Genomic DNA, 21,779 nt, shown 5'->3' on the forward strand with positions numbered 1-21,779 from the left:
TGACATTGTGGTCTTCAGCCTTATTTTGGGTAGTCATCTACCAAAAGTACACCAGTCCTGGTAACATTGAGGAATGAGGGGTTCACCATAAACCCCCAAAAATGTGCTGTAGAGAAGGAAGAGTCCAAATACATAAGCTATGCCATCGGGAGAGATGAAATCAAGCCCCAGATAAACAAGATTGAGGCAATCCAGAAATGGCCACAACCACTTTCCAAGAAGCAAGTGAGGATGTTTCCTGGAATTGTGGGTTACTACCAGGTGTCTATCCCCAGGTTCACCATGATTGCATCGTCGTTGATGGACCTCCTTCAAAGCACAAGATTCTCGTTGATTAAATGGTCTGTTGAGACTGAGATGGCTTTCCAGGAGCTGAAGCAGGCTCTGTGTAAACATCCGGGTCTGGTCTCACCAGACTTCAGCAAAGAGTTTGTGGTCCAGAACAATGTGTCAGAAGTCAGCTTGGGAGCCGTGCTGTCTCAGAAAGTGAATGGGGAGGAGCATCCCATTCTGTATCTAAGCCAGAATCTCTCTTCATGTGAGAGAAACTATGCCATCGTGGAGAAGGAGTGCTTAGCCATAAAAAGGGCCGCAGATACCCTGAGATATTACCTGCTAGGCCGCGGGTTTAAGCTGGTGTCTGACCATGCTCCTCTGAGGTGGTTGAGGGAAAAGAAGGGTAAAAATGCTTGGGTAACTAGATGGTTTTTAGGCCTCCAAGATTTCACTTTTCACATTGTGCATAAGACAGGAAAGTTGCACGTGAACGCAGATGCTTTGTCCAGACTCTCCTGCTTAGCGGGTGAAGGTGCTAAAACCCCTGTCTTTGGACAGAGGGGGCGGATATGTGACAAAGTCATAGGTAATGTCATAAAGGAGATATATTTGTAACTGCGCTTAATGGCATCAGTGATATGAAGCCAGAGTATTTTCCACCAGCACACTAGGTGTTATGAGGATTAAGTTAAAGTTGCAAGATAGGCTGGTTTTATGTTCGTTCACATTCATAGCGTGGGTAGGAGATTGTCCACTTTATCTCCACCTGCAGAGCTGAAAGGACCTGTGTGATGTCATAGTCATGTGGTCAGTCACATGATGGAAAGAGTCACATGGTCTGGAGTTTAAATAACTGAGCTCTAGAGGCAGTCAGGGTTTATAGAGACTGGAGAGAGGATCCTCCAGTGGTTTTGTGTCCTGAAGAGAGTCTGAACCTGTATTGCTCCAGAGCGGGGTGCTACCCGCATTCGTATGGATTGTGTTGAATTATTTTTGTTTCTATATTTGCCTTCTGTTTTAGCCAGAAAGGCTGCATTTACAGTATTTTCCCCTCTTGGTGGTTTATGCCACATAACAATAAACCGAAAAAGAATTAAAGACTGTGTTTCATTTTTCTACCTCTGTATACTGCCATGTACGTTGAACTATCACTATATATATATATATATGCATAAACTTCAATTCACTCTTTATTTCATTGCAGCCATATGGTAAATTCAAAAAAAGTTCAATTTTGTTCTCATTAATGTACACTCTGCAAAAAATCTTGACTGAAAAAAACAGAAATATAGTAATTTTTGCAAATTTATTAAAAAAGAAAAACTGAAATATCACATGGTCATAAGTATTCAGACCCTTTGCACAGTATTGAGTAGAAGCACCCTTTTGAGCTAGTACAGCCATGAGTCTTCTTGGGAATGATGCAACAAGTTTTTCACACCTGGATTTGGGGATCCTCTCCCATTTTTCCTTGCAGATCCTCTCCATTTCCGTCAGGTTGGATGGTGAACTTTGGTGGATAGCCATTTCTGGTCTCTCGATAGATGATCAATTGGATTTAGGTCAGGGCTCTGGCTGGGCCAGTCAAGAATGGTCACAGAGTTGTTCTGAAACTCTTTTGATATTTTAGCTGGGTGCTTAGGGTCATTGTCTTGTTGGAAGGTGAACCTTCGGCCAAGTCTGAGATCCAGAGCACTCTGGAAGAGGTTTTCATTCAGGATATCTCTGTATTTGGCCACATTCATGTTTCCTTCAATGGCAACCAGTCATCCTGTCCCTGCAGCTGAACAACACCCCCATAGCATGATGCTGCCACCACCATGTTTCACTATTGGGATTGTATTGGGTAGGTGATTAGCAGTGCCTGGTTTTCTCCCCACATGCTACTTAGAATTATCACCAAAAAGGTCTATCTTCATCTCATCAGACCAAAAAATATTATTTCTCATAGTCTGGGAGTCCTCCATGTGTTTTTTAGCAAACTTTTTTGCGGGCTTTCATATGTCTTGCACTGAGGAAAAGCTTCCGCCGGGCCTCTCTGCCATAAAAGCCAGATGGGTGGAGGGCTGCAGTGATAGTTGACTTTGTGGAACTTTCTCCCATCTCTCTACTGCATCTCTAGAACTCAGTCACAGTGATCTTGGGGTTCTTCTTTACCTTTCTCACCAAGGCTCTTCTTCTCCCACGATTGCTCAGTTTGGCTAGACGGCCAGGGCTTGGAAGAGTTCTGGTGGTCCCAAACATCTTCCATTTAAGGATTATGGAGGCCACTGTGCTCTTAGGAACCTTGAGTCCTGCAGAAATTCTGTTTTAACCTTGCCCAGATCTGTGCCTTGCCACAATTCTCACTGAAAGAGACATAAACATACAATATATTAAAATCTAAAGGGACAAACAGTTTATACATCAGATCCATGAATTATAACAGTGGCCACACAGAATATATCAGCTACTTACAAATACATACAAATATATACACAATTATATACAAAAGAACTATGTATAAATAAACCCATGGAAAAAATGCATATGCAGGTCTATCATAATTGCGTTACAAGTGCATACATAAGTTGGATATTAACGAAAACGGAAATGGCACAAAGCCATTATGTCTCTAGAATGTGCGGGAAGTGCAAACATGAAAACTGACTTTAGAAGAAAAGAGAGACAAGAAGCGGATATGATGCAGCGCCGTAGGTACTTATAAAGGTTCCTGGGAAGGACTGTGGAGAGAAGGGTATATACCGGATGCAGGTCGAGGGGAAGAGGGTTATATGCTGGATGTAGGTAATAGAACAAGGGGAAAAAAAGGAGGGGGGGAAAGCGCAGATAGCATACCTAATAATGTAGAATACTGGGATCCAGGAATGCACGGAAGGAAAACACGATACCGATGGTGGCTGGAATAATGTAATCATATAGGTATAATTAGTCAGGTATAATTAGTCAAAAATGCCTGGAGATCTGCTCAAAAGCTAGAGAGATGGCGGTGCTATAAAGAAAATACCTGCAGGTCAGGAGCATGGAGTAAACTCTGTTGATGTGCGCCATCATTGGTGATTAGTGGGTTAATGTACCACCAGGAAAGAAGTGGAAAGAGGTGGGAGAGGGTGCGTGGGGGGCGCATGCGCAGTATGGAGCTAAAGGCTGAGTCCTGGAACGCAGCGAGTGGTGGAACGCTGCAGGTAGGCGCCTGCGTAGTAAGTAGAGTGGTGAGTGCTATGGGCGCATGCGCTGTGCAGAGCTGGGGCCTGGGATGGATCGCTGCAAGTGGGTGCCTGCGTGGAGGGAGGGGAAAGATAAGTGCTGTGTGCGCATGCACCGAGCAGCGCTGTAACCTGCTGCTAAAACATAGCAGCACAGGCTTCAGCGCATGGAGGAAAAAAGGAAAATGTGATGTAAGAAGGATAGGGGAACCTGTGAGTGTGAACGAGAGTAGAATGAAGGGGAAAAAATGTATGAGGGCAATGGATGCCAATGAGTGTATGTGGTAAAAAATGATAATAAAAAGAATAATAAAAATAAAAATTAGAGAGGTATCAATAATGGGCACATGTTACGGATAAAGACAAAAATAATGAAAATAAGGATAGATAAAATGAAAAAATGAAAATAAAAAAATAAAAAATAGAGAAAATAAAAAACTTGTAAAGGAGGAACTACTTGTGAAAACAATGAAAACCAAAATCAGAAAATAATAGATAGATAAATAGACAGAGATAATAATAAAAATAATACAAAATTATAAAAACAAAAAAAGAATAAAATAAAAAGGGGGGGAGCTAAATGAAGATAAAATAAAAAAAATAATAAAAAATAAAAATGAAAATAAAAGGTAGAAAAAATGGAAAAATCAAAAGAAAAATAAAGAGTAAAAATGAAAATAAATAAAAAATAAAAAGTTGTTGGAACCACATGTAAAGAATCCCATAACTCTATATTGTTTGCCGGAGAGAGGGTGGGTGATCGAACTGGATTTAATAATGTTTGAGCAGCATGCGCAGTCCAAGCAGGGAAATGTGCCACATCTCTCTGTGCCAAGGAAGATTTGTCTGGGTATTTTAGAAAAGCTACCCAGGTCTGCCTTAGCAACTCTGTCCCTAATGTTGTTGGGTCTACGCTTACACATGATCTGGTTTGCTGATAATGATGATGGGGATATGTGTTCTTCTGTTTGCTCTAAGTATTCGCTTTAGTTATTCACCATTCATTCTCATATTTCATGATTGGGGATGTGTGTGTAATATGCTGACCTTCTTTTCCCTACCGTATACTAACCTGTCTTCCCACTTCTAGGCAGTTTGACCTCTACAATCTGTCACATCCAACTGGGGTAAGTACCCAGATTGTCTCATATCATTTTTTTATTTTTATTTTTTATTTATTTTCATTTTCACTCTTTATTTTTCTTTTGATTTTTCCATTTTTTTCTACCTTTTATTTTCATTTTTATTTTTTATTTATTTTCATTTTTACTCTGTATTTTTCTTTTGATTTTTCCATTTTTTTCTACCTTTTATTTTCAATTATTTTTTTTATTTTATCTTCATTTATTTCCCCCCTCTCTTTTTTATTTTATTCTTATTTGTTTTCATAATGTTGTAATATTTTTATTATTATCTCTATTATTTTCTGATTTTGGTTTTCATTGCTTTCACCAGTAGTTCATCCTTTACAAGTTTTTTTATTTTCTCTATTTTTTATTTTTTTATTTTTATCTTTATTTTTTTTATTTTCTATAAAAAAAAATATTTTCATTTTTTCATTTTATTTATCCTTATTTCCATTATTTTTGTCTTTATCTGTTACATGTGCCCATTATTAATAACTCTCTATTTTTTTGTTTTATTATAATTTTTATCATTTTTTACCACATACACTCATTGGCATCCGTTACCTTCATACATTTTGTCCCCTTCATTCTACTCTCGTTCACACTCACAGGTTCCCCTATCCTTCTGACATCACATTTTCCTTTTTTCCTCCATGCGCTGAAGCCTGCGCTGCTATGTTTTAGCAGCAGGTTACAGCGCTGCTCGGCGCATGCACACACAGCGCTTATCTTTCCCCTCTCCACGCAGGCGCCCACTTGCAGCGATCCATCGCAGGCCACAGCTCTGCACAGCGCATGTGCCCAAAGTGCTCACCGAGCACCTTACTAAGCAGGTGCCTGCCTGCAGCGTTCCACAGCTCGCTGTGTTCCAGGACTCAGCCCTTAGCTCCATACTGCGCATGCGCCCCCCGCGCACCCTCTTCCGCCTCTTTCCACTTCCATCCTGGTGCTACATTAACCCACTAACCACCAATGATGGCGCACACCACCACAGTTTACTCCACGCTTCAGACCTGTAGGTATTTTCAATATAGCACCGCCATCTCTCTAGCTTTTGGGCAGATCTCCAGGCATTTTTGACTAATTGTACCTGACTAATTATACCAATATAATTACATTATTCCAGCCACCATCGGTATCGTGTTTTCCTTCCGTGCATTCCCGAATCCCTGTATTCTACATTATTAGGTATGCTATCTGCGCTTTCTCCCTCCCCCCTCCTTTTTTTCCTCTGGTTCTATTACCTACATCCAGCATATACCCCTTTTCCCCTCGACTTGCATCCGGTATATACCCTTCTCTCCACAGTCCTTCCCAGGAACCTTTATAAGTACCTATGGCGCTGCATCATATCCGCTTCTTGTCTCTTTTTTCTTCTAAGGTCAGTTTTCATATTTGCACTTCCCCCACATTCTAGAGACATAATTGCTTTGTGCTGTATATGCTTTTGATGACATGTAGTGCTCTCCATTTCCGTTTTTGTGAATATCAAACTTATGTATGCACTCGTAACGCAATTATGATAGACCTGTATACGCATTTTTTCCATGGGTTTCTTTATACAAAGTTCTTTTGTATATAATTGGTATATATTTGTATATATTTGTAAGTAGCTGATATATTCTGTGCAGCCACTGTTATAATTCATGGATCTGATGTATAAACTCTTTGTCCTTTTAGATTTTAATATATTGTATGTTCATGTCTCTTTCAGTGAGGTTTGATAAAGACCCATCACGGGGTCGAAACGTTACCTCGACACGTTTATTTCACTGTGATGCTTTCAATAAATTTCACCTATGTTATGCATTCAAAAATTCAGCTGTTTTTTCAAGTATATGACTCTACTGGTTCCATCCAGGTTCAGCCAGCACCTGCCATAATTACCAGAGTGCATGCCTTTTCTTCTACAATTGCCACAATTCTGTCTCTGAGCTCCTTGGCCAGTTCCTTTGATCCCATGATTCTCATTTGGTCTGACATGCACTATGAGCTTTGAGGTCTTATATATACAGGTGTATGCCTTTCCAAATCAAGTTCTATCAGTTTAATTAAACACATCTGGACTCCAATGAAGGAGTAGAACCATCTCAAGGAGGATGAAAAGGAAATGGACAGCATGTGACTTAAATATGAGTGTCTGAGCAAAGGGTCTGAATACCGTGTGATATTTCAGGTTTTTTTTAATTAAATTTGCAAACATTTTTACATTTCTGTTTTTTTTTTCTCAGTCAAGATGGGGTGCAGAGTGTACATTGATGAGAAAAACAGCATATACATATATAATTTTATTTTTTCCTTGGGATTGGTACATAATTCCAAGCTAGAAAACACAGAGAAAAGGAGAAGACACAGGGAAAAGAGAAAAAGGGCTACTAAAGTAATTAGCTCACAAAATTGGTGTGATTTGCTAATTAACCCCTTACCGGCATCGGACGTACTATACCGTCCGATGCCGGCTCCCCTGCTTTGATGCAGGGCTCCGCGGTGAGCCCGCACCAAAGCCGGGACATGTCAGCTGTTTTGAACAGCTGACATGTGCCCGTAATAGGCGCGGGCAGAATCGCGATCTGCCCGCACCTATTAACTAGTTAAATGCCGCTGTCAAACGCAGACAGCGGCATTTAACTACCGCTTCCGGCCGGGCGGCCGGAAATGACGTCATCGCCGACCCCCGTCACATGATCGGGGGTCGGCGATGCTTGTGAATGGTAACCATAGAGGTCCTTGAGACCTCTATGGTTACTGATTGCCCGTCGCTGTGAGCGCCACCCTGTGGTCGGCGCTCACAGCACACGTGCAATTCTGCTACATAGCAGCGATCAGCAGATCGCTGCTATGTAGCAGAGCCGATCGTGCTATGCCTGCTTCTAGCCTCTCATGGAGGCTATTGAAGCATGGCAAAAGTTAAAAAAAAAGTTTAAAAAAATGTGAAAAAAATAAAAAAAAGCATAAAAGTTTAAATCACCCCCCTTTCGCCCCAATCAAAATAAATCAATAAAAAAATATCAAATCTACTCATATTTGGTATCGCCGCGCTCAGAATCACCCAATCTATCAATTAAAAAAAAGTATTAACCTGATCGCTAAACAGCGTAGTGGGAAAAAAATTCGAAACGCCAGAATTACGTTTTTTTGGTCGCCGCGACATTGCATTAAAATGCAATAACGGGCGATCAAAAGAACGTATCTGCACCGAAATGCTATCATTAAAAACGTCATCTCGGCACGCAAAAAATAAGCCCTCAACTGACCCCAGATGATGAAAAATGGAGACGCTACGAGTATCGGAAAATGGCGCAATTTTTTTTTTTTTTTTTTTTTTTTTTAGCAAAGTTTGGAATTTTTTTTCACCACTTAGATAAAAAATAACCTAGTCATGTTTGGTGTCTGTGAACTCGTAATGACCTGGAGAATCATAATGGCAGGTCAGTTTTAGCATTTAGTGAACCTAGCAAAAAAGCCAAACAAAAAACCAATGTGGGATTGCACTTTTTTTGCAATTTCACCGCACTTGGAATTTTTTTCCCGTTTTCTAGTACACGACATGCTAAAACCAATGACGTCGTTCAAAAGTACAACTCGTCCCGCAAAAAATAAGCCCTCACATGGCCAAATTGACAGAAAAATAAAAAAGTTATGGCTCTGGGAAGGAGGGGAGCGAAAAACGAACACGGAAAAACGAAAAATCCCCCGGTCATGAAGGGGTTAAAGATTTTTAGAATTATATTTATAACGACATTTCTTTTATATATACTTTTTTTTAATATTCCCAGAGAATGTCTTTAAAATTATACAATATTTTGGTGCTGGCTTCCAAAGGGAGAAGCAAGAGTAGGACACTTTCCAGTTAAGTAAAGCTCTCAGACCTTGCTTGGTTGCTGCTGTGGGTTGACAGCAAAAATCCCTAATACATTAAAAAAGTAAACTTATTATATTGCAGTATATTTGTTTGACGATGGAAGAGTACTTTACAGTATTGTATTCCTCTCTCTGTACTTATCAATTTTTTATGCTATAACTTTTGTATATATATTTGTAATTCATACAATTGTAATGTAAGGTATTGTACGTTTCATTCACATGTTAGGGCATGTTAGGTTAGGATATGGGTTGAACTAGATGGATTTAAAGTCTTCCTTCAACCTTAATAACTATGTTACTATATATGAGATTTAATTAATCTCCAGTGACTTAAGGTACCGTCACACTAGACGATATCGCTAGCGATCCGTGACGTTGCAGCGTCCTGGCTAGCGATATCGTCCAGTGTGACAGGCAGCAGCGATCAGGCCCCTGCTGTGATATCGCTGGTCGGGGAAGAAAGTCCAGAACTTTGTTTCGTCGCTGGATCTCCCGCTGACATCGCTGAATCGGCGTGTGTGACACCGATTCAGCGATGTCTTCGCTGGTAACCAGGGTAAACATCGGGTTACTAAGCGCAGGGCCGCGCTTAGTAACCCGATGTTTACCCTGGTTACCATCGTTAAAGTAAAAAAAACAACCACTACATACTTACCTACCGCTGTCTGCCGGGGCGCTGTGCTTCTCTGCTCTGGCTGTGAGCGCCGGGCAGCCGGAAAGCAGAGCGGTGACGTCACCGGGGACCTCGGGATCGTTGGTCGCTGGAGAGCGGTCTGTGTGACAGCTCTCCAGCGACCAAACAGCGACGCTGCAGCGATCCGGATCGTTGTCGGTATCGCTGCAGCGTCGCTGAGTGTGACGGTACCTTTAACAATTTTCACACAATGGGCTTATAAATACAAGGCAGGAATACCATTTCTGCATACCAACAGCACCAGCTTTAGTGAGGTTTGCCTACTATATTTCTATATATTCTACTCTCTAGAAATTATATTTTCCCTACCTCTCTAGAGATTATATTTTTCCTACATGTTATCAATATTAGTTCAAGAATTGAAAATTTATACTGGAGAACATTTATTTTCATATGAAATACATTTGTAATCCATGTGTTATGTTATCACGGTCCTATTTGATATTTCAATGTTAATATTTCTGATTTTCTAGGTTATAAACATAATATTATATGTCAGATGGACCTTTATCGTCTCTTTAAAGCAATTGGATTTTTCCTACTTGTGATCATTGGGATTCCAGGAAATATGTTCATTGTTTTACAATTTACCTCAATCAAGATTATTGAGGAGAAGCTTATTCCAACCAACACAATACTGACCATGGAAACAGAGACACATGGGCTACTTGCACAGTGAACAAGTCTGTATGATCATGTTCACACACCACCAAGAAACCTGAAGACACAAAAGAGAATAGTAAAACCAAAAACACTCAGTTTGAAAAAATGTTGCAGTAATCCGCAAGTGCTAGTAAAAGATGTAAAAAACAGGGTATTTGGTTGATACGTTTTTTGCAAAAAATGTATACTAAGCTGCTCTACCAATCTTCACGGTATACCCTTATCAGAGCAGTCCTAACTAATGTATGCAATCCCTATCTGATGTATTTAAAAACCTGATCATCTGTATATAACCTGTGTGAACAGGGTTCAGAGAGGAAAAATCCATGTGTGCATACAGGGTAGAACAGCTTTTGTGCAGCTAGCCCAAGAGGAGTGGTGGAACTCCCCAGTCTTGTAGACACAAGAGAACAATTATGGAAACAGGAACACATGGGCTACTTGCACAGTGAACAAGTCTGTATGATCATGTTCACACACCACCAAGAAACCTGAAGACACAAAAGAGAATAGTAAAACCAAAAACACTCAGTTTGAAAAAATGTTGCAGTAATCCGCAAGTGCTAGTAAAAGATGTAAAAAACAGAGTATTTGGTTGATATGTTTTTTGCAAAAAATGTATACTAAGCTGCTCTACCAATCTTCACGGTATACCCTTATCAGAGCAGTCCTAACTAATGTATGCAATCCCTATCTGATGTATTTAAAAACCTGATCATCTGTATATAACCTGTGTGAACAGGGTTCAGAGAGGAAAAATCCATGTGTGCATACAGGGTAGAACAGCTTTTGTGCAGATAGCCCAAGAGGAGTGGTGGAACTCCCCAGTCTTGTAGACACAAGAGAACAATTATGGAAACAGGAACACATGGGCTACTTGCACAGTGAACAAGTCTGTATGATCATGTTCACACACCACCAAGAAACCTGAAGACACAAAAGAGAATAGTAAAACCAAAAACACTCAGTTTGAAAAAATGTTGCAGTAATCCGCAAGTGCTAGTAAAAGATGTAAAAAACAGGGTATTTGGTTGATATGTTTTTTGCAAAAAATGTATACTAAGCTGCTCTACCAATCTTCATGGTATACCCTTATCAGAGCAGTCCTAACTAATGTATGTAATCCCTATCTGATGTATTTAAAAACCTGATCATCTGTATATAACCTGTGTGAACAGGGTTCAGAGAGGAAAAATCCATGTGTGCATACAGGGTAGAACAGCTTTTGTGCAGATAGCCCAAGAGGAGTGGTGGAACTCCCCAGTCTTGTAGACACAAGAGAACAATTATGGAAACAGGAACACATGGGCTACTTGCACAGTGAACAAGTCTGTATGATCATGTTCACACACCACCAAGAAACCTGAAGACACAAAAGAGAATAGTAAAACCAAAAACACTCAGTTTGAAAAAATGTTGCAGTAATCCGCAAGTGCTAGTAAAAGATGTAAAAAACAGGGTATTTGGTTGATACGTTTTTTGCAAAAAATGTATACTAAGCTGCTCTACCAATCTTCACGGTATACCCTTATCAGAGCAGTCCTAACTAATGTATGCAATCCCTATCTGATGTATTTAAAAACCTGATCATCTGTATATAACCTGTGTGAACAGGGTTCAGAGAGGAAAAATCCATGTGTGCATACAGGGTAGAACAGCTTTTGTGCAGATAGCCCAAGAGGAGTGGTGGAACTCCCCAGTCTTGTAGACACAAGAGAACAATTATGGAAACAGGAACACATGGGCTACTTGCACAGTGAACAAGTCTGTATGATCATGTTCACACACCACCAAGAAACCTGAAGACACAAAAGAGAATAGTAAAACCAAAAACACTCAGTTTGAAAAAATGTTGCAGTAATCCGCAAGTGCTAGTAAAAGATGTAAAAAACAGGGTATTTGGTTGATACGTTTTTTGCAAAAAATGTATACTAAGCTGCTCTACCAATCTTCACGGTATACCCTTATCAGAGCAGTCCTAACTAATGTATGCAATCCCTATCTGATGTATTTAAAAACCTGATCATCTGTATATAACCTGTGTGAACAGGGTTCAGAGAGGAAAAATCCATGTGTGTATACAGGGTAGAACAGCTTTTGTGCAGATAGCCCAAGAGGAGTGGTGGAACTCCCCAGTCTTGTAGACACAAGAGAACAATTATGGAAACAGGAACACATGGGCTACTTGCACAGTGAACAAGTCTGTATGATCATGTTCACACACCACCAAGAAACCTGAAGACACAAAAGAGAATAGTAAAACCAAAAACACTCAGTTTGAAAAAATGTTGCAGTAATCCGCAAGTGCTAGTAAAAGATGTAAAAAACAGGGTATTTGGTTGATACGTTTTTTGCAAAAAATGTATACTAAGCTGCTCTACCAATCTTCACGGTATACCCTTATCAGAGCAGTCCTAACTAATGTATGCAATCCCTATCTGATGTATTTAAAAACCTGATCATCTGTATATAACCTGTGTGAACAGGGTTCAGAGAGGAAAAATCCATGTGTGCATACAGGGTAGAACAGCTTTTGTGCAGATAGCCCAAGAGGAGTGGTGGAACTCCCCAGTCTTGTAGACACAAGAGAACAATTATGGAAACAGGAACACATGCGCTACTTGCACAGTGAACAAGTCTGTATGATCATGTTCACACACCACCAAGAAACCTGAAGACACAAAAGAGAATAGTAAAACCAAAAACACTCAGTTTGAAAAAATGTTGCAGTAATCCGCAAGTGCTAGTAAAAGATGTAAAAAACAGGGTATTTGGTTGATACGTTTTTTGCAAAAAATGTATACTAAGCTGCTCTACCAATCTTCACGGTATACCCTTATCAGAGCAGTCCTAACTAATGTATGCAATCCCTATCTGATGTATTTAAAAACCTGATCATCTGTATATAACCTGTGTGAACAGGGTTCAGAGAGGAAAAATCCATGTGTGCATACAGGGTAGAACAGCTTTTGTGCAGATAGCCCAAGAGGAGTGGTGGAACTCCCCAGTCTTGTAGACACAAGAGAACAATTATGGAAACAGGAACACATGGGCTACTTGCACAGTGAACAAGTCTGTATGATCATGTTCACACACCACCAAGAAACCTGAAGACACAAAAGAGAATAGTAAAACCAAAAACACTCAGTTTGAAAAAATGTTGCAGTAATCCGCAAGTGCTAGTAAAAGATGTAAAAAACAGGGTATTTGGTTGATACGTTTTTTGCAAAAAATGTATACTAAGCTGCTCTACCAATCTTCACGGTATACCCTTATCAGAGCAGTCCTAACTAATGTATGCAATCCCTATCTGATGTATTTAAAAACCTGATCATCTGTATATAACCTGTGTGAACAGGGTTCAGAGAGGAAAAATCCATGTGTGCATACAGGGTAGAACAGCTTTTGTGCAGATAGCCCAAGAGGAGTGGTGGAACTCCCCAGTCTTGTAGACACAAGAGAACAATTATGGAAACAGGAACACATGGGCTACTTGCACAGTGAACAAGTCTGTATGATCATGTTCACACACCACCAAGAAACCTGAAGACACAAAAGAGAATAGTAAAACCAAAAACACTCAGTTTGAAAAAATGTTGCAGTAATCCGCAAGTGCTAGTAAAAGATGTAAAAAACAGGGTATTTGGTTGATACGTTTTTTGCAAAAAATGTATACTAAGCTGCTCTACCAATCTTCACGGTATACCCTTATCAGAGCAGTCCTAACTAATGTATGCAATCCCTATCTGATGTATTTAAAAACCTGATCATCTGTATATAACCTGTATGAACAGGGTTCAGAGAGGAAAAATCCATGTGTGCATACAGGGTAGAACAGCTTTTGTGCAGATAGCCCAAGAGGAGTGGTGGAACTCCCCAGTCTTGTAGACACAAGAGAACAATTATGGAAACAGGAACACATGGGCTACTTGCACAGTGAACAAGTCTGTATGATCATGTTCACACACCACCAAGAAACCTGAAGACACAAAAGAGAATAGTAAAACCAAAAACACTCAGTTTGAAAAAATGTTGCAGTAATCCGCAAGTGCTAGTAAAAGATGTAAAAAACAGGGTATTTGGTTGATACGTTTTTTGCAAAAAATGTATACTAAGCTGCTCTACCAATCTTCACGGTATACCCTTATCAGAGCAGTCCTAACTAATGTATGCAATCCCTATCTGATGTATTTAAAAACCTGATCATCTGTATATAACCTGTGTGAACAGGGTTCAGAGAGGAAAAATCCATGTGTGCATACAGGGTAGAACAGCTTTTGTGCAGATAGCCCAAGAGGAGTGGTGGAACTCCCCAGTCTTGTAGACACAAGAGAACAATTATGGAAACAGGAACACATGGGCTACTTGCACAGTGAACAAGTCTGTATGATCATGTTCACACACCACCAAGAAACCTGAAGACACAAAAGAGAATAGTAAAACCAAAAACACTCAGTTTGAAAAAATGTTGCAGTAATCCGCAAGTGCTAGTAAAAGATGTAAAAAACAGGGTATTTGGTTGATACGTTTTTTGCAAAAAATGTATACTAAGCTGCTCTACCAATCTTCACGGTATACCCTTATCAGAGCAGTCCTAACTAATGTATGCAATCCCTATCTGATGTATTTAAAAACCTGATCATCTGTATATAACCTGTGTGAACAGGGTTCAGAGAGGAAAAATCCATGTGTGCATACAGGGTAGAACAGCTTTTGTGCAGATAGCCCAAGAGGAGTGGTGGAACTCCCCAGTCTTGTAGACACAAGAGAACAATTATGGAAACAGGAACACATGGGCTACTTGCACAGTGAACAAGTCTGTATGATCATGTTCACACACCACCAAGAAACCTGAAGACACAAAAGAGAATAGTAAAACCAAAAACACTCAGTTTGAAAAAATGTTGCAGTAATCCGCAAGTGCTAGTAAAAGATGTAAAATACAGGGTATTTGGTTGATACGTTTTTTGCAAAAAATGTATACTAAGCTGCTCTACCAATCTTCACGGTATACCCTTATCAGAGCAGTCCTAACTAATGTATGCAATCCCTATCTGATGTATTTAAAAACCTGATCATCTGTATATAACCTGTGTGAACAGGGTTCAGAGAGGAAAAATCCATGTGTGCATACAGGGTAGAACAGCTTTTGTGCAGATAGCCCAAGAGGAGTGGTGGAACTCCCCAGTCTTGTAGACACAAGAGAACAATTATGGAAACAGGAACACATGGGCTACTTGCACAGTGAACAAGTCTGTATGATCATGTTCACACACCACCAAGAAACCTGAAGACACAAAAGAGAATAGTAAAACCAAAAACACTCAGTTTGAAAAAATGTTGCAGTAATCCGCAAGTGCTAGTAAAAGATGTAAAAAACAGGGTATTTGGTTGATACGTTTTTTGCAAAAAATGTATACTAAGCTGCTCTACCAATCTTCACGGTATCCCCTTATCAGAGCAGTCCTAACTAATGTATGCAATCCCTATCTGATGTATTTAAAAACCTGATCATCTGTATATAACCTGTGTGAACAGGGTTCAGAGAGGAAAAATCCATGTGTGCATACAGGGTAGAACAGCTTTTGTGCAGATAGCCCAAGAGGAGTGGTGGAACTCCCCAGTCTTGTAGACACAAGAGAACAATTATGGAAACAGGAACACATGGGCTACTTGCACAGTGAACAAGTCTGTATGATCATGTTCACACACCACCAAGAAACCTGAAGACACAAAAGAGAATAGTAAAACCAAAAACACTCAGTTTGAAAAAATGTTGCAGTAATCCGCAAGTGCTAGTAAAAGATGTAAAAAACAGGGTATTTGGTTGATACGTTTTTTGCAAAAAATGTATACTAAGCTGCTCTACCAATCTTCACGGTATACCCTTATCAGAGCAGTCCTAACTAATGTATGCAATCCCTATCTGATGTATTTAAAAACCTGATCATCTGTATATAACCTGTGTGAACAGGGTTCAGAGAGGAAAAATCCATGTGTGCATACAGGGTAGAACAGCTTTTGTGCAGATAGCCCAAGAGGAGTGGTGGAACTCCCCAGTCTTGTAGACACAAGAGAACAATTATGGAAACAGGAACACATGGGCTACTTGCACAGTGAACAAGTCTGTATGATCATGTTCACACACCACCAAGAAACCTGAAGACACAAAAGAGAATAGTAAAACCAAAAACACTCAGTTTGAAAAAATGTTGCAGTAATCCGCAAGTGCTAGTAAAAGATGTAAAAAACAGGGTATTTGGTTGATACGTTTTTTGCAAAAAATGTATACTAAGCTGCTCTACCAATCTTCACGGTATACCCTTATCAGAGCAGTCCTAACTAATGTATGCAATCCCTATCTGATGTATTTAAAAACCTGATCATCTGTATATAACCTGTGTGAACAGGGTTCAGAGAGGAAAAATCCATGTGTGCATACAGGGTAGAACAGCTTTTGTGCAGATAGCCCAAGAGGAGTGGTGGAACTCCCCAGTCTTGTAGACACAAGAGAACAATTATGGAAACAGGAACACATGGGCTACTTGCACAGTGAACAAGTCTGTATGATCATGTTCACACACCACCAAGAAACCTGAAGACACAAAAGAGAATAGTAAAACCAAAAACACTCAGTTTGAAAAAATGTTGCAGTAATCCGCAAGTGCTAGTAAAAGATGTAAAAAACAGGGTATTTGGTTGATACGTTTTTTGCAAAAAATGTATACTAAGCTGCTCTACCAATCTTCACGGTATACCCTTATCAGAGCAGTCCTAACTAATGTATGCAATCCCTATCTGATGTATTTAAAAACCTGATCATCTGTATATAACCTGTGTGAACAGGGTTCAGAGAGGAAAAATCCATGTGTGCATACAGGGTAGAACAGCTTTTGTGCAGATAGCCCAAGAGGAGTGGTGGAACTCCCCAGTCTTGTAGACACAAGAGAACAATTATGGAAACAGGAACACATGGGCTACTTGCACAGTGAACAAGTCTGTATGATCATGTTCACACACCACCAAGAAACCTGAAGACACAAAAGAGAATAGTAAAACCAAAAACACTCAGTTTGAAAAAATGTTGCAGTAATCCGCAAGTGCTAGTAAAAGATGTAAAAAACAGGGTATTTGGTTGATACGTTTTTTGCAAAAAATGTATACTAAGCTGCTCTACCAATCTTCACGGTATACCCTTATCAGAGCAGTCCTAACTAATGTATGCAATCCCTATCTGATGTATTTAAAAACCTGATCATCTGTATATAACCTGTATGAACAGGGTTCAGAGAGGAAAAATCCATGTGTGCATACAGGGTAGAACAGCTTTTGTGCAGATAGCCCAAGAGGAGTGGTGGAACTCCCCAGTCTTGTAGACACAAGAGAACAATTATGGAAACAGGAACACATGGGCTACTTGCACAGTGAACAAGTCTGTATGATCATGTTCACACACCACCAAGAAACCTGAAGACACAAAAGAGAATAGTAAAACCAAAAACACTCAGTTTGAAAAAATGTTGCAGTAATCCGCAAGTGCTAGTAAAAGATGTAAAAAACAGGGTATTTGGTTGATACGTTTTTTGCAAAAAATGTATACTAAGCTGCTCTACCAATCTTCACGGTATACCCTTATCAGAGCAGTCCTAACTAATGTATGCAATCCCTATCTGATGTATTTAAAAACCTGATCATCTGTATATAACCTGTGTGAACAGGGTTCAGAGAGGAAAAATCCATGTGTGCATACAGGGTAGAACAGCTTTTGTGCAGATAGCCCAAGAGGAGTGGTGGAACTCCCCAGTCTTGTAGACACAAGAGAACAATTATGGAAACAGGAACACATGGGCTACTTGCACAGTGAACAAGTCTGTATGATCATGTTCACACACCACCAAGAAACCTGAAGACACAAAAGAGAATAGTAAAACCAAAAACACTCAGTTTGAAAAAATGTTGCAGTAATCCGCAAGTGCTAGTAAAAGATGTAAAAAACAGGGTATTTGGTTGATACGTTTTTTGCAAAAAATGTATACTAAGCTGCTCTACCAATCTTCACGGTATACCCTTATCAGAGCAGTCCTAACTAATGTATGCAATCCCTATCTGATGTATTTAAAAACCTGATCATCTGTATATAACCTGTGTGAACAGGGTTCAGAGAGGAAAAATCCATGTGTGCATACAGGGTAGAACAGCTTTTGTGCAGATAGCCCAAGAGGAGTGGTGGAACTCCCCAGTCTTGTAGACACAAGAGAACAATTATGGAAACAGGAACACATGGGCTACTTGCACAGTGAACAAGTCTGTATGATCATGTTCACACACCACCAAGAAACCTGAAGACACAAAAGAGAATAGTAAAACCAAAAACACTCAGTTTGAAAAAATGTTGCAGTAATCCGCAAGTGCTAGTAAAAGATGTAAAATACAGGGTATTTGGTTGATACGTTTTTTGCAAAAAATGTATACTAAGCTGCTCTACCAATCTTCACGGTATACCCTTATCAGAGCAGTCCTAACTAATGTATGCAATCCCTATCTGATGTATTTAAAAACCTGATCATCTGTATATAACCTGTGTGAACAGGGTTCAGAGAGGAAAAATCCATGTGTGCATACAGGGTAGAACAGCTTTTGTGCAGATAGCCCAAGAGGAGTGGTGGAACTCCCCAGTCTTGTAGACACAAGAGAACAATTATGGAAACAGGAACACATGGGCTACTTGCACAGTGAACAAGTCTGTATGATCATGTTCACACACCACCAAGAAACCTGAAGACACAAAAGAGAATAGTAAAACCAAAAACACTCAGTTTGAAAAAATGTTGCAGTAATCCGCAAGTGCTAGTAAAAGATGTAAAAAACAGGGTATTTGGTTGATACGTTTTTTGCAAAAAATGTATACTAAGCTGCTCTACCAATCTTCACGGTATCCCCTTATCAGAGCAGTCCTAACTAATGTATGCAATCCCTATCTGATGTATTTAAAAACCTGATCATCTGTATATAACCTGTGTGAACAGGGTTCAGAGAGGAAAAATCCATGTGTGCATACAGGGTAGAACAGCTTTTGTGCAGATAGCCCAAGAGGAGTGGTGGAACTCCCCAGTCTTGTAGACACAAGAGAACAATTATGGAAACAGGAACACATGGGCTACTTGCACAGTGAACAAGTCTGTATGATCATGTTCACACACCACCAAGAAACCTGAAGACACAAAAGAGAATAGTAAAACCAAAAACACTCAGTTTGAAAAAATGTTGCAGTAATCCGCAAGTGCTAGTAAAAGATGTAAAAAACAGGGTATTTGGTTGATACGTTTTTTGCAAAAAATGTATACTAAGCTGCTCTACCAATCTTCACGGTATACCCTTATCAGAGCAGTCCTAACTAATGTATGCAATCCCTATCTGATGTATTTAAAAACCTGATCATCTGTATATAACCTGTGTGAACAGGGTTCAGAGAGGAAAAATCCATGTGTGCATACAGGGTAGAACAGCTTTTGTGCAGATAGCCCAAGAGGAGTGGTGGAACTCCCCAGTCTTGTAGACACAAGAGAACAATTATGGAAACAGGAACACATGGGCTACTTGCACAGTGAACAAGTCTGTATGATCATGTTCACACACCACCAAGAAACCTGAAGACACAAAAGAGAATAGTAAAACCAAAAACACTCAGTTTGAAAAAATGTTGCAGTAATCCGCAAGTGCTAGTAAAAGATGTAAAAAACAGGGTATTTGGTTGATACGTTTTTTGCAAAAAATGTATACTAAGCTGCTCTACCAATCTTCACGGTATACCCTTATCAGAGCAGTCCTAACTAATGTATGCAATCCCTATCTGATGTATTTAAAAACCTGATCATCTGTATATAACCTGTGTGAACAGGGTTCAGAGAGGAAAAATCCATGTGTGTATACAGGGTAGAACAGCTTTTGTGCAGATAGCCCAAGAGGAGTGGTGGAACTCCCCAGTCTTGTAGACACAAGAGAACAATTATGGAAACAGGAACACATGGGCTACTTGCACAGTGAACAAGTCTGTATGATCATGTTCACACACCACCAAGAAACCTGAAGACACAAAAGAGAATAGTAAAACCAAAAACACTCAGTTTGAAAAAATGTTGCAGTAATCCGCAAGTGCTAGTAAAAGATGTAAAAAACAGGGTATTTGGTTGATACGTTTTTTGCAAAAAATGTATACTAAGCTGCTCTACCAATCTTCACGGTATACCCTTATCAGAGCAGTCCTAACTAATGTATGCAATCCCTATCTGATGTATTTAAAAACCTGATCATCTGTATATAACCTGTGTGAACAGGGTTCAGAGAGGGAAAATCCATGTGTGCATACAGGGTAGAACAGCTTTTGTGCAGATAGCCCAAGAGGAGTGGTGGAACTCCCCAGTCTTGTAGACACAAGAGAACAATTATGGAAACAGGAACACATGGGCTACTTGCACAGTGAACAAGTCTGTATGATCATGTTCACACACCACCAAGAAACCTGAAGACACAAAAGAGAATAGTAAAACCAAAAACACTCAGTTTGAAAAAATGTTGCAGTAATCCGCAAGTGCTAGTAAAAGATGTAAAAAACAGGGTATTTGGTTGATACGTTTTTTGCAAAAAATGTATACTAAGCTGCTCTACCAATCTTCACGGTATACCCTTATCAGAGCAGTCCTAACTAATGTATGCAATCCCTATCTGATGTATTTAAAAACCTGATCATCTGTATATAACCTGTGTGAACAGGGTTCAGAGAGGAAAAATCCATGTGTGCATACAGGGTAGAACAGCTTTTGTGCAGATAGCCCAAGAGGAGTGGTGGAACTCCCCAGTCTTGTAGACACAAGAGAACAATTATGGAAACAGGAACACATGGGCTACTTGCACAGTGAACAAGTCTGTATGATCATGTTCACACACCACCAAGAAACCTGAAGACACAAAAGAGAATAGTAAAACCAAAAACACTCAGTTTGAAAAAATGTTGCAGTAATCCGCAAGTGCTAGTAAAAGATGTAAAAAACAGGGTATTTGGTTGATACGTTTTTTGCAAAAAATGTATACTAAGCTGCTCTACCAATCTTCACGGTATACCCTTATCAGAGCAGTCCTAACTAATGTATGCAATCCCTATCTGATGTATTTAAAAACCTGATCATCTGTATATAACCTGTGTGAACAGGGTTCAGAGAGGAAAAATCCATGTGTGCATACAGGGTAGAACAGCTTTTGTGCAGATAGCCCAAGAGGAGTGGTGGAACTCCCCAGTCTTGTAGACACAAGAGAACAATTATGGAAACAGGAACACATGGGCTACTTGCACAGTGAACAAGTCTGTATGATCATGTTCACACACCACCAAGAAACCTGAAGACACAAAAGAGAATAGTAAAACCAAAAACACTCAGTTTGAAAAAATGTTGCAGTAATCCGCAAGTGCTAGTAAAAGATGTAAAAAACAGGGTATTTGGTTGATACGTTTTTTGCAAAAAATGTATACTAAGCTGCTCTACCAATCTTCACGGTATACCCTTATCAGAGCAGTCCTAACTAATGTATGCAATCCCTATCTGATGTATTTAAAAACCTGATCATCTGTATATAACCTGTGTGAACAGGGTTCAGAGAGGAAAAATCCATGTGTGCATACAGGGTAGAACAGCTTTTGTGCAGATAGCCCAAGAGGAGTGGTGGAACTCCCCAGTCTTGTAGACACAAGAGAACAATTATGGAAACAGGAACACATGGGCTACTTGCACAGTGAACAAGTCTGTATGATCAGGTTCACACACCACCAAGAAACCTGAAGACACAAAAGAGAATAGTAAAACCAAAAACACTCAGTTTGAAAAAATGTTGCAGTAATCCGCAAGTGCTAGTAAAAGATGTAAAAAACAGGGTATTTGGTTGATACGTTTTTTGCAA

The sequence above is a fragment of the Ranitomeya imitator genome, chromosome 3, assembly GCF_032444005.1.
Source record: "Ranitomeya imitator isolate aRanImi1 chromosome 3, aRanImi1.pri, whole genome shotgun sequence".
Taxonomy (NCBI): Eukaryota; Metazoa; Chordata; class Amphibia; order Anura; family Dendrobatidae; genus Ranitomeya; species Ranitomeya imitator.